Genomic DNA, 15,760 nt, shown 5'->3' with positions numbered 1-15,760 from the left:
CAACGTATACTTTCCATCCCGACTCATCTTCACTCTCTTCACCTTCAATTGTCATTACCTCTTCATCTGGGAAGTAAGTCCACCAAGGTACGGGATTATCATCTACCGGGCTTCCTCCCAGTAAATCTGCTAATGCCTGCCCCTTAACTGCCTTCTGCATGACGTACTGAATGTCGAACTCACTCAACAACATTTTCCATTTGGCCAATTTCCCTATGGGCATAGGCTGGCGAAAGATGTACCTTAGTGGATCCATTCTTGAGATCAAATGGGTCGTGTATGCAACCATATAATTTCTCAACTTCTGAGATACCTAGGTCAGAGAGTAACACGTCTTTCCACCAAGGAATATCTGAATTTGCAAGGTGTGAACTTCTTACTGATGTAATAGATGGCTCTCTCTTTCTTGGCTGTTTCATCGTTTTGTGCTAACATGCATCCAAAAACATTTTCTGATGCTGACATATATAGCAGCAAAGGACTTCCTGGCCTAGGCGGGACCAAAACAGGTTAATTTGACAAGTATCTCTTGATTTTGTTGAAGGCTTTCTGACAATCCTCTGTCAATTTAGTTGGAGCATCTTTCTTGAGGAGTTTGAGGATTGGCTCTATGATTATTGTGGACTGAGCGATGAAGCGTCTGATGTAATTCAGTCTTCCTAAGAAACTCATGACCTCTTTCTTCATTCTTGGCAATGGTTGTTCTTGGATTGCTTTGATCTTCGTGGGATCTAACTCAATACCATGACGACTGACTACGAACCCTAGTAATTTTTCAGCAGGCACTCCAGATGCGCATTTTGTAGGATTCAACTTCAAATCGTACTTGCGGAGTCTGTCAAAGAATTTTATTAAATGTTCGAGGTGGTCCTCACCTACCCAAGATTTTATGATGACGTCGTCCACATATACCTCAATTTCATTGTGCACCATATCATGAAAGACGACGGTCATCACCCTCATGTAAATAGGGCCGACATTCTTGAGTCCACAAGGCATTACCCTGTAATGATACACTCCCCATGGTGTGATGAATGCCGTCTTTTGAGCATATTTTTCATCCATCAATATGTTGTGATAGCCCGTGTAACAATCCACAAAAGATTACACTTCATGCTTGGAGCAGTTATCAATGAGTATGTGAATGTTCGGGAGTGGAAAATTATCCTTTGGGCTAGCGTGGTTAAGATCACGATAATCCACACAGACTCTTATTTTCCCATCGTTCTTTGGTAATGGGACTATATTTGCCAACCATGTCGGGTATGTTGTCCCCTCAACGACTCCCGACTGAATCTGTTTTTCTACTTCTTCTTTAATGCGAATGCTGACATCAGGCTTAGGCTGCCTGATTTTCTATTTTACCGGGGCAAATCCTTCAAGGATCGGTAGCCTATGGGCAACAAATATTTGTTCAAACCCGGCATATCGGCGTATCACCAAGCGAAGACATCTTTATACTCTTTCAGCAGACTCCGATATCCTTCTTTCTCAGCTTCTGTCAAGTGCACACTTATTATAGTTTCCTAAACCAACTCCTCATTTCCTAGATTAACTGCCTCTATTTCCTCTAGGTTTGCCGTTGGTCGGTTCTCATATTTTTCTTCGACATCTATCAACCTTTTTGGTTCAGTTATCTCTTTTTCTTGATCGTCATTTTGTTCGTCATCGTTTTTACTTGTTTCGTAACATGTCATGACATTATTTGTGGCCTCTGTATTATTACTATAAAACAAAATAACATGGTTAATAATCATGTAAAAGCAATATATATATATATATATATATATATATATATAGGTATAGTAAAACGATTTTGTCCGTATTATAAACTTTGAGGGATTTTCATTGAAAATTTAAAAGAGTGATACAAACTGTGGTCCTGACACGGAATGGAACATTGAGCCATTTTCGTTATTAAACAACACGTAAATAAAACCTGAAAAGGTGATAAGCCGGGCCTCAAAGCCGACTTTCGCCCTTTTTTTATGAAAATGAGCATTCTTTCTACCGCTGAGTGAACAACAGGGTAGAAGTCCATCCGCTTGTCGTCTCTCCTGGTTCAGCATGGTGAATCTCGAATTCTTCAAAGCATTCTTCAATGATGGCTGTGCATTCCTCTTCCCAAAAAAACGTCCTTAAACTCTCTTTTGGATCCTCGCTGTTGTGACCCAATGGGTATGCTGTGAAGGACTGGTATAGATGAGGGAACAACTTACTCATTTCAACAGGACCTCTCAGCCCATATTATGCTTCTTTTTCTTCCGACTCACATGGCTCGTATCCAACCCCAAATCGATACCTCCCATGTTTGATACTCATAGGTTCTCTGAATCCTTATAAGTTCTTTCCCAGACTTTTCCCGGGTTCAAACCCACTCCTTATCATAGTTGTAGCAACCATTTTATAAACCAGTGGCATAAGGATATCTTCATCATCTCCTCTACAATCTACCATGGCTAGCTCAACAGTGTGAAAATTAGCACCCACTGGTGATTTCTCTATGACTGGTACAGTGGTATCTAGATAATTGTGGATACTTCCTTTGCCGTGAATCACCACTTCTTGATCATCCCATACGAATTTGTGAGACTGATGTAGCGAAGATGCTACAGCCCCGACGGCGTCCAACCATGGTCGGCCCAACAATAGGTTGTAGCTTGTTTTGATGTCCATGATAATGAACTCCACTACAAACTCCGCAGGGCCCATTTGTATGTGTAGATCTATTTCTCCAATCGGGTCACTGGTTGCACCATCATAAGCTTTTACGTTGGTCCGACTCTGACTGATCTTACCAATATCATACCCGAGTTGTTTCAGAGTCATCACTGGGCATACATTCAACCCAGCTCCTCCATCAATTAACACTTGAGGAATAATCTTGTCACGGAACTTGACTGTTATGTGGAAAGCCTAACTGTGATCCTTACCCTCTCTTGGTAGTTCATTATTAGAAAATGATAGCCTATGCGCTCATACAACATACCCCACAATTTCGGCCAATGTTTCACTTGTAGTGCCAGCAGGGACTTGGACTTCATCCAAGGCTTTCATCAAGGCTAATCAATGTTGGGACGAACTGAGTAGCAATGACATTACCGATATCCTGACAGGAGTCTTATGCAGGTGCTCGATAATCGAATAATCCTTGACAGACATTTGCCTCCAGAAGTTTTCAACTTCGCCCTCAGTCATTGGTCTTGTCTGGGGGTTTTCGCAATGTGGCACTTCGAGCATAGGTTCTTCTGGGGCATAACACCTTCCCGACCTGGTCATACCCTGAACCACATCAGCTATCTCTTTTTCTTTATTGACCATCATTTGGTGCGATGGTTTGATCACAAAGGGTGCATTCTCAATCGATCCTGATGCTTTGAGTATGGATGGCTTGTTATGAATTCGAGCGGCTGTTGAGGGATATTTAAGCACGAAAGGCTCTCTTTTGGGTATGGCATATATCTCAGACTTCTTTGTCAAAGGGCCTAGCACTTCTTCTCGCTCCTGTAAAGACAACGAGGCGACGGTGCTCTCTAACCCTTCAATATCTAGATGAATTATCGCCGTGCTCTACTCCCATTCATCACCTCTTTCTATCATGTGAATTTGGCTTCCTCCATGCTTTGGGATTGGATTTGTGTCCACATTTGGAGGTGTTGGTTCTAGGATAAGCTCATGATTGTCAATCATATCCTATAATTTGTGCCTTAGGTTTATGCAGTATTCAGTGGCATGGCCAACTTGGTTAGAATGATAGGCGCAAGTAAAATCCGGCCTTTACCATCGATCTGTGGGATTAGCAGGTTTTGGTGGAACAGTGCTTATTCGCCCGACGTCTCTTAGCATGGCAAATAAACTAGTCCTTGATTCAGGCAAAGGAGTGAATGCTCTCATGGGTTTCCTTTGGGGTGCTTCATAGTTTGATGGTGAAGGATGATTTTAGAAAGCAGGGGTTTGGTTATTGGGTGCTGGCATTCGATAATTTGGTCGTGGAGTTCGGTTGTTTGGTGCTGATATTTGATAATTTTGAAAGAAATCTAAAAATCATAAACAAACTGACTGTCTGAATGCATTTGCATGACTGAAGATACCTCTACGGTGTGTGATATGCATGCATTCTGTAAAAATCATGTACATCTGTGTATGTATATCTCTATATATATATATATATATAGAGTAAACTACCCGACCATATAGGTATGGTGTCATCATCATCATCCCACGTTCGGGACGGTAGTCATCTCATGCTGCCCACTAGTGGTGCTGCCCGGTCATACAGGTACGGTGTAAGAACATAACTGTACGTATAGGTATATATATAATGCATGAAAGACTCATGAAAGATATACTCAGACTTACTCTAGATAACAAAGGATCTCTAGAAGTCATAAACATAAGGTATCAAGGATATGATGAATCCTGTAACAACTAAGAGTAGAGTCTTTGGAACTCGCTCGCTCACTTGTTCGTTCAGATAATAAGGATCATGCCAAATGAATAAAAGGGACACCCTTAAATTACCTTGACGCATATCTAATCGTCCCCCGTCTACTTCTTGAACTCATAAGTCTACAACCAAGATAACATTGGCCACAATTAGACCCTTTATAACATTTACTATCAAATCCAAGTGAAAATATAAATTAACGAAGTTCGGGTGACATCTCATTCATAACTCAATAATTCCTCCATTTCCAATTTAACTTAAATATCCACAACAATACTAACAACAACCATATCAATACTTACATATTAGAATATAATCAATTTTACTCCAATTCATCCTCAAATAGCCGTCAAGTCCAACTCTACCGTTATTCATCTTTACAACTTCCGTAGCTATAATTATCTTTACTTAAAACCACTAAAACTCTTGATAATTAACTTAAACACAAAGGTAGGAATCATATACATACCTTGAGGAGTCTAGGGTTCCAAGAATCAAACTTCAACTCCAATTCCAAAGCTTAGCAACTCCAATAGAACCCTATGAGCAACTTTCCCTTCACAAGCTCGGGTTTACGGGTCTCGGATCTTGCTAGATCTTTACATTGATGATGGAAAATATTAAGAGGAATATTCTAGGCCTTTCTCTGATTTTGGAAGTGGAAAATAATGACAATAAAACGTAAGGGTCAAATATAGATAGAGGAAACTAGAAGGTTCCAGTAGTGCGGGTCGACGGTGGGTTGACGGCTCGTCGACGTGTCGATATTGACCACCCACCTGAAACTTCAGAGGTGGCGGAGCAGGGATGATGCACCACGATGGTGCGTCGACATGTTGACAGCTCATCGATGGTGACTGAGTTCTGCAGACTTTCCCGAGTCGCTCCGGCCCGTGTCGATTCGATTCATTAAACTTTAAATCCTATAAAATCACAAAGAACGCATACTTACACTTTGGTACACTCGGGGTAAGGCACTTAATACTTTAAAAGCTCGAGTACGGATCCCCATACTAGGGGTATAGACTACCCATAAGCCGAGGACTGCTTGCAACAAAAATGAGAGGTGTAACATTCTCCCCTCCTTACAAACATTCATCCTCGAATGTTTATACAAGTCATTGGCTATAAAATATTTGGCAGAGTCTCCTTTGTAAATATACCAATCCAACCCGTACATAGCAACCCAAAATAATGCCACACAAGGCCACATGCTAAAATATGCAACACCATGGCCTCACACGACCAATCACTATGACTATAAATGAAACCCAAATACCTGGGGAATACGATGTCTCAGATTGAACCTCCTGAGATGACGGAAACAAATACGGGTATCTAGCCTTCATTTATTCTTCAGCTTCCCAAGTCATTTATTCAACATTATTATTTCTCCAATGAACTTTAACATAAGACACATCCTTTGTTCGCAATTGACGAACTTGCCTGTCTAGTATAGCCACTAGGATTTCCTCATAAGCTAACTGCTCAGTCACTTGGATATCATCCACCGGTACAATCCTCGAAGGATCTCCTATGCACTTATGGAGGATGGACACATGGAATACTGGATGTACAGACTCCAACTCGAAGGATAGTTCTAATTCATGTGTGACCTTACCCACTGTCTATATACCACCCATAAGCCAAGGACTGCTTGTAACGAAAACGAGAGGTGTAACAAGATTGGTTATGACTTGTGATATTCTTGATATGTCCATATGTGTGTCTAATCCAGTTGGAGATTCTATAGTAGTAGATCGAGTCTATCGGTCATTTGTTGGTTACTTTTATGGGCTATGACACGTGGGTTGACTTGCTGATCCTTAGTATGGTAGACTTTGATATTATCTTGGGCATGGACTGGTTATCTCCGCATCATACAATTTTGGACTGTCATTGTAAGGTAGTCACGTTAGCCATGTCCGTCATCCCTCGTTTGGAGTGGAAGAGTACTCCTAGTCATACTCCTAAGAAGATCATTTAGTACCTCCGAGCGAAGAAGTTCGTGGAAAGCGGGTGCTTAGCCTATTTGGCTCAAATTCGAGACACGAGTGCGCATACTCCTTCTTTGGAGTCTGTTTCTACAGTTAGTGAGTGTGCGGACGTCTTTCACGCAGACTTTCCTGGTATGCCACCTGACCGTGATATTGGTTTCTATATCGATTTGGAGCTAGGCACTCGGCCTATTTCTATTCCACCTTAGCATATGGCTCCTGCCTAGTTATGGGAGTTAAAGAAACAGTTGCAGGATTTGTTGTGCAAGGGGTTCATTCGTCCTAGTGTTTTCCGTTGGGGTGCCCCCGTGCTATTCGTGAAGAATAAAAATGGTTCTATGTGGATGTGTATCGATTATCGGCAACTGAACAAGGTTACTATTCAGAACAAGTATCTGATACCCTGCATAGATGACTTATTTGATCAGCTTCAATGTGTGTCGGTCTTTTGTAAGATAGACTTGAGGTTAGGTTATCATCAGTTAAAGATCCGGGTGGAGGATATTTTTAAGACAGCTTTCAGAACCCTCTATGGTCATTATGAGTTTCTGGTTATGTCTTTCGGGCTTACCAGTGCCCCCGCAATGTTTATGGATAATATCAATGGGATCTTTAAGCCGTATTTGGATTCGATCGTGATTGTGTTCATTGATGACAGCTTGGTATATTGAAGGAAAAAGAGTTGTATTCTAAGTTCTCCAAGTGTGAGTTTTGGCTCAGTTCCGTAGCGATTCTGGGCCATGTTGTGTCTAAGGACGGGGTTATGGTTGATCCCAAAAAGATCGAGCTATTAGAGATGGGGCGAGGCCTACTTTAGTTACGAAGATTTCTAGTTTCGTGGGCCTTGCGAGTTATTATCGTCGGTTCGTGAAAGGGATTTTGATCGATTGCTTTGCATTGACTCGGTTGACTCAGAAAAATGTTCCTTTTCCGTGGTCTGACGAGTGTGAAGAGAGCTTCCACAAGCTCAAGAGTTTGTTGACTTCAGCCCCGATTTTGGCATTAACCGTGAAGGGTAAGGACTTTACCAGATATAATGATGCTTCTCGCATTGGTTGGGTTGTGTGTTGATGCAAGAAGGTAAGGTAATTGCATATGCTTCAAGGCAATTGAAGACTCATGAGAATAACTATCCCACTCATGATTTGGAGTTGGCGGCGGTAGTCTTTGCGTTGAAGATTTGGAGGCATTATTTGTATAGTGTTCATTGTGAGGTGTTTACCGATCACCATAGTCTTCAACATGTATTCCAAGAGAGATCTTGATTCGAGGCAGCGTAGATGGATGTAGTTGCTTAATGATTATGATATCACCATTCTTTATCATACGGGAAAGGTTAATGTGGTAGCTGATGCGTTGAGCCGAAAGGTAGTGAGTATGGGTATCTTACCTCATTTGGTTATTGATGAGCATCCATTAGCCATGGAGGTTCAGACTTTGGCTAATATTTTTGTGAGATTTGATATTTCGGAACCTGGCAACGTTCTAGCTTGTGTTAAGGCAAGGTCGTCACTTTTGGAGCAGAATAAAGCACAACAGTTCGATGATGTGAGGTTGTGTAATATTCGGGATAAGGTGTTGAGTGGTGAGGCCAAAGACGCCATGCTTGATAGTGAGGGTATTTTGAGGATTAAAGGGCATATTTGCATTCCTCATGTAGGCGAATTGATTCGTTTGATATTTGAGGAGGCTCATAGTTCCAGATATTCTATTCATCTGGGTGATACAAAGATGTATCATGATTTAAGGCAGCATTATTGGTGGGGTAGGATGAAAAAGGACATCATGGATTTTGTTTCTCAGTGTTTGAATTACCAGCAAGTTAAGTATGAGCACCAGAGGCTAGGTGGTGTGCTTCAGAGGATGCCCATTCCCGAGTGGAAGTGGGAGGGGATAGCCATGGATTTCATGGTAGGTATACCAAAGACCTTAGTCAAGTTTGATTCGATTTGGGTTATTATGGATAGGTTGACTAAGTCCGTGCATTTCATTTCGGTTCAGATGACGTATAATTCAGAGAAGTTGACAAGAGTCTACATCAGAGAGATTGTTTGATGCATGGGGTGCCTATTTTCATTGTTTCAGACAGGGGCACTCTGTTTACTTCCCATTTCTGGAGAAATTTGCAGAAAGAGTTTGGCCTTTTGGAGGTTGACCGGGTCAAGGTGACCTTCTTAGGAATTCCGAGGCCACTGTTGAGTTCGCAACACATTTGTATATGTATCTGCATAGTTAGTTTGTATCCGGGTGATCTCAAATGGATGTTGGGATTTTGGCGAGCTTGGTGAAAACTAGATTTTTTTAGTTTCCTGGTGTGTCGCTTCTGCGACGGTTTGACCGCATCTGCGGGCCCGCCCAGGCAAGGTCTGGTCTGCAAATGTGACACCCTGTTGAGTTGGCTCGTTCCGCAACTTCGATGTCATTTTCCGCAGGCGCGGTATTGTGAGTGTGAGCTTCTTCCGCATTTGCGAGATGTTGAGTCATTAATGAATTCTGCCTTAGCGAACGAGTATTTGTTGAGGCGGGATGGCGTAGGCAAACCCTTGCTTGGCGTAAGCATAGATCGTTGAATCAGAAACCTTATATTTTCCCATATTGAACCATTCATTTTCCATTCACTAAATTGAAACCTAAGGAGTTCTAAGGGATAATTGAGGAGCATTTAGGATTGAATCTTCATTGGGTAAGTCCCCTTTTACTTCCATGTGGTTTATTTAATGTTTAAACGTGGATTATATGGTGGAATTAAGAGATTTAATTGGAAAGAAAGGTTGTAGACTCTAAGTTGATTTCGTGAATCGTGTGCTTGAAAGTGAGTTTTGATTGGAAAATCTTGCTAATCTAGTCATGAAATACTTGGGCTGATTAGATACTAAGTTGAATCTATCTTAATTTCATGGATTATGAATATGGCATGTAAAGGTTTCCTTCTAAATTGGGGGTTTTGATTATAGGATGAAATTGATGATTATTTGATTTTAAATTAGTAATTAGGGAATGGTTGTAACACCTCGAACCTTGGTGTTAGGATGCCTCGTAGTAAATCCATATGAGTTGGAAGGGTTAAAAGTTATTCATGACATTATCGAAGGTTTATGATAGTATTATTGTAAGGCCCTGTAAGTTTGATGATAGTTCCAAGTTTATTCGTGTTTTGATGATTGTCAAACTGTTTCAGAACCAGATAGAGACCTGGTCTGTAATCTGCTCTTTGTACGCCTTGCACTGTCGACAGAGACAGCTGTAAATCCGAAGCCACTTGCTGCACACAAAGTACAATGAGTTGGCCCATGCTTTAGGTCCAAAAATGAAGAGTGGTCTCTTTCACCCCACATGCTCCCACTATATATACAACATGATGGCAACATATTTGGTAGACTTGAAAACCTAATCAAAATTGAGAAAATCATTGCCATCACAAGTACTCAAGTTCTCTCAAGAACAAGTTACTTCTAAAACTGAAGAGCCTGATCCAGACGCAGATTTAGTATAAGTTCTTTATGTTTGTGTAAGTCTTTGTTTGTTTGTGCTTAAACGGTAAACCTACTCTTCTTGTTTAGAAGCTGGTTGTAGGTATTTAAAAGTCTCAAAGTGTGCTTGTTAGAAGTGTGTTTCCATAAGATTTTGAGTGGTACACTAAGCTAAAGTTAGTCTAGGTGTATTAGTGGTCCGTAGCTAGAGTTAGCTAAGTGGAGAGGCTTGCAATCGGGGTATTGCAAGTGTGGAGGGACTACGGGGGTTAGTTCCTAGGTTGCATAAGCGTTATTGTAAGGGTGAGGGATTATGGGAGTTAATTCCTAGGTACTCAACATGTCCGTCATATACTGTTTGGTGGACGTATAGCCTACAACAAGTGGTATCAGAGCGGGTGCTTTCTAAAAGGTTAACACCTAGAAAGAATTTGTAAAATGGTAGCCCCACAAAATATGGAAGAAGGACAGTCTTTCACCAGACCTCCAAGATTTAATCGAAAGTACTATGGGTGGTGGAAGACTAGGATGAACGATCTCATCATGGCTGAGACTCAGAGCTACGGGATGTTACCTGCGATGGTCCCTACATTTCAGTTCACATAAGATGGTAACGAGACCACCGTCAAAACGAGAAAGGAATAAAACAAACTGATAGAAAAAGGATTGAAAAAAACTATAAAGCCAAGAAGATTCTCATGTATGGAATAGGACCGGATGAGTACAATTGAGTTTCAGCTTGTTCATCAGCAAACGAGATCTAGGATGCTCTTTAAACTTCCCATGAAGGAACAACTCAGGTAAAGAACTCCAAGATTGACATGCTCATCACGAAGTACGAGATGTTCAAAATGAAAGAGAGTGAATCCATTCATGAGATGCACACCAGATTCAACTCCATAATCAGTGAGCTCTATTCTCTCGGAGAAGTCATCACAACCACCAAGCTGGTAACAAAATTGCTTGGTGTATTACCTGACTCCTGGGATAGCAAGGTAAATGCTATCTCTGAGGCCAAGGATCTTAGCAAACTGACAGTCGATGAGCTTATTGGGAACCTTAAGACTCATGAAATGAAGATAATTATGAAAAAGGCATAAAAGAATGAGGTGAAGAAGGAAAAGAGCCTAGTTCTCAAAACTGCAAGAGGTGACTCAAGTGATGACGAGTCAGAAATGGCCTATCTCACACAGAGATTTCATAAAATGATCAACAAAAGTGGGGGTTTTCCCAGAACAGGAGGCTCCAGCAGAAACATTAAGGGAAATGACTACTGTTGTCATATATGTGGGAAACCTGATCATTTAATGAAAGACTGTCCTCAAAACAAGCAAGACAGTTATGACAGGACTGCAAAGAGGAACTAGGCCCCCGACAGGAGTTTCAGAAGGAAAGAGGCCGCTGATGAGATTGTGAATTAAACACTTGCAGCCTGGGGAGACTCCTGAAGCGAGTCTGAGAGTGAAAATGACAAAGGGGAATTTTCCATGATGGTAATTGATGATGGAGCAACTGAGCATAAGTCAGGCCTTGCACTCATGGATGAATCTGACACGGATGATGATGATGATGAGAACAAAGAGGTAAATTTCTTCGATATAAAGAAAAACTTGAAAATTTTCTCTCAAAGGAAACTCATATCACTGTCAGGCGTGCTGATTGATGCGTATCACACCCTGATCACAGAGACACAAGAGTTAAATCTTACTCTTAATGAAATAGAACTAGATAGGGAGGACTTGTGTGTGTTGGATAAAGATATGAAGAATCAAGTTCGTGAGACAAACCAACAAAATATCTTGTTGGAAGGTCAAGTGAGAAATGATGAAGAAATCTCCTTCACAAGAAGAGGAGAAACAAGCAAGACCTTTTTAGAGCATGAAGAGGAGATGAAGAAATTAAAGCTGAACCTCACTGCTGAAACTAAAAATAATGAGCAGCTGAAGAATGACTTAGAAAGGGAAAAGTTTAGTTCGATCTTGATAAAACTCTCAAATGGATCCAGTTGTCTGATGAATTTACTTCCAGAAATGAGACTAATGGAATTAGCAAAAGAGGACTTAGCTTTGTGGAGGACAAGGCGCCCTGAAATCTTCACAGCGATCATGTTTTCAATATGGAAAACTGGGCATACACACACGGTGGACAAGCTGATCACCATTAGGAAGCCTTTGAAACAAGGACTGAAGCTGTTCAATCAGAAAGGAACTTTGTCAAGAAGGGAACGACAAAGAAAGGAACAGGTCCTCAAAAGAAAGGATCTCGAAGGAAAAAAAGGAACATGCTACCCGAGTGCACCAGAAGAACTTTAATCGATCCTTTCTACAACTACAAAGGACCCAAGCTGGTTAGGGTTCCCAAATCTAACTACTGACATCGTCTAAAGGGGTGGGAGAGAGCATGAGCAGTCAACATAAATTGGTAAATCGTGATAGCTCCAAGATGCAAGACTGAGGTCAAAAGATCTCCTTTCAAAGCCCTTATAGAAAGATGCGTGTCGTATGGAGATGAGTTTTTTTTGTTGTTATTAAGTGATGTGGCGTGGTTTTACGCCACAATCGATGCTTTTCGGCTATAAGTTTTACTTGTTTTTAAGCAAGTCTATGTGATTTTCCGTGGTTTTTAGTGTTTTTCAGGTAACAGAACAGATTCAGAATGATAACAGTCGAAAGTGAAGAAGTGGTCGTAAACTCAGTTTACGGTCCGTATTCTTAAACACGGGTCGTATTCCATGGGCGTATTAAAGAATAAGAATAACCAGAAAGGCAGGATGAGGAAATGGTTATTTACGAACAACTTTTACGGACCGTATTCCACTTTACGGTCCGTATTTCAAAGCGTATTTAACCATTCGAGCATCTGGCAGAAAGTCAAAGTTTTGGAAGTTAAAAGACGACTAGGCAGGTTCAAACATCAAATCAAGTATTATCAATTTCTCTTTTCTTCCAAAGTAAGCTATTATGAATTCTTCAATTTCTTATTTCTTGTTCTTTGTCATGAGTAGCTAAATTCCCTTACAAGGGTTGTGAACCCAATGATGGGTGTTGTGTGATTGGGTTGTGATTCATATTGTAACACCTCGTACCTTTAACGTAAGCTTTGACCATGATCCTAGACTTAGAAATCAGATAAAGAATGTGGGAATTGGAATTTCCCTGTTCCGTTGTAGGATGGGAGTTTACGCCCATGAACAGTGAACGTATGTCAGTTTACGGTCCGTAAATTCAAGTCGTAAACTGAAACCAAGGATTTCTGAGCATTCTAGAATTTGGCAGTTGGATGTCATATGGTTAAATACGGACCGTATTTCAAAATACGGCCTGTATTTCAAATCGTAAACTAGCACCAAGGATTTCTGAGCATTCTGGAATTTGGCAGTTGGATGTCATATGGTTAAATACGGACCGTATTTCAAAATACGGCCCGTATTTCAAAACGTATTTGGAATTTGAGAAAACTTCCTTGATCAAAGTTGTAGATCTTTGAAATACCTGTCCAACGGTATATTATGGGGGTCAAACGGACATCTGTACAAAGAGTTATGACCATTTTACTGAAGAGACGCAGTGCAGTCCATATTTCAAAATACGGCCCGTATTTCTAAATACGGCCAGTATTTAACTGGGCCGAAAATCTAATTTTTCCAGAACAGTATATATTCGTCCATTACAGTTCAAATCATTATTTTTCATTCCTTCAAGCCCTAGAACGACCTCCTACCCTCTTCCATCATCAAGAACACCAAGGTAAGTCTACTCTAATTATTCCAACTCAATTCTAATACCTATCCTTGTAATCTAAACAAGAAGTTATCATTCCAAAACTAGAGTTTTCAAGAAAACCCAACTCAAGGTTAAAGAATTCAAGATTTTGGAAATCTTCTTCAAAGCTCAAGTCTTTAATTCAAGTTTTGGAGCGACTAAGGTATGTAGAGTTACTATCTACGTGTGGGAACATCATTGTTCTTCCCCACGCCTCATAATCCATAAAATTATGATTCTCTACTAAAACTAGGGTTTCAATACCATGCTCATGATAACCCTAGGTCCATGTCCATGATTATATTATGTATGAATTGTTATATTTCCATCATTGAGTTCTTAATATTTCTTTATGATTATTGAGAATTCGTCCGTAATCCATGAAAACCCGTATCTTGTATTCCATGGGTTCTTGCATTCATGTTTTTGACTAAGAATGATTGTTTCATGAATATCCTACATGTCTACAAGTTTTCATGCAACTGTATTATATAATTACTTTCATGCTATGATACAAGATACATACATACTAAATACAAGTTATTTCATGAAACCGTATTTACAAGTTATTTCATGAAACCATGATTACACGTTATTTCATGAAACCATGTTTACAAGTTATTTCATGAAACCATGTTTACAAGTTATTTCGTGAAATCATGATTACAAGACAAGTACAAGTTAATTCACGAAAATCATGGGCTTCTTAGCCAATTATATTATGTTCATGTTTTTGGGAGTTGCACGAATTACCGAGAAGGCTCAGATATCCTGAAACTATGTAGTCACCATAGGACAAGGATCGTTCCGCCCAGTTAGGTCCATACCTTAATTTTACACAGAATGGATCCATCAGGCACGTTACCACCTTATACCCTGGCAAGGTATAAGAGCTCTACTGGTCCGGCGAGGTACCAGACTCCATGTATCCACGTGGTGATATCATGTGTCGGTTTATGAAATGCTCTCCCTACTTATCATGTTATATATATATATATATATATATATATATATATATATGCTCATGTTCATGTCCAGGTTTTCAGTTTCAGTTCTTATCATGTTATTCCATGTCCCATGTTGTTTCTTTCAGTTGCCTTACATACCAGTACATTCAATATGCTGACTTTCCCTTTTATTGCCTGGGGGCCTGCATTTCACGATGCAGGTACGGATTTATAGGAAGACGCTTCTGCTCATTAGGATTTGCACGTACTAGCTTTTTGGTGAGCCCCATCTCATTCGGGGTTTAGGCATTATCTTTCTTTATCTAGTTTTGCATCTAAAGTTATGCTGGGGGCCTTGTCCCAGCAAGCATGTTACGTGTTTTTCAGACTGATGTTAGAGGTTTCATAGATAAGACAAGTGTCATGTTAGACTTCCACATATGGTAGTCGGTTTGGCTCATTTATGATATTGTTCGCATTCATGACTTAATCAATTATTTAGGTTTAATATTATGAGTTACTATATTTTATAAAAGCTCGTCATGTATGTCACATTATATTTCCGCTCATGTATGCCTCATGATGGTTCAGCAAGCCATGTGGTTCGCTCGGTCGTATGCAGTCAGGCATCGAGTGTCGTGTTACGCCCAGGCCATGGTTCGGGGCGTGAGCTTGGTATCAGAGCCTAGGTTCAAGTGTCTGTAGGGAGTCTATGAAACCGTGTCCAGTGGGGTCACTTTTATATGTGTGAGAGCCCCATACATATAAATTGTTGACTGATACGCTCAAATTACACCTATTAATGGTATAACGCGGACGTTGTCAAATATAGTAACCCAACAAGGTTGGGGTCGAATCCCACAGGGAATATGGTGTGAAAAGTTTACTAAAGTCGTAGATGCTAAGTTCTAGGTCTAATGTCTTAATCCGATGATTTTGGTAAAAGTTGGTTGTTCTATAACTAATTGCTAAATTATTGCTTTGGTGGAAATTTATGGTAAAAGAAACTAAGGTTGTGTCCCCGTTAGATAGAGTGTATGGTCATGGGTATTGATCTTGATATACTTGTAATGGATCATTATATGAATGCACTTAATCTCGATGTGAATCTCTACTATTTCCCAATAAATAAAGATTA

Source organism: Lycium barbarum, chromosome 2 (assembly GCF_019175385.1).
Source record: "Lycium barbarum isolate Lr01 chromosome 2, ASM1917538v2, whole genome shotgun sequence".
NCBI lineage: Eukaryota > Viridiplantae > Streptophyta > Magnoliopsida > Solanales > Solanaceae > Lycium > Lycium barbarum.
This window is presented reverse-complemented; position numbering follows the sequence as displayed.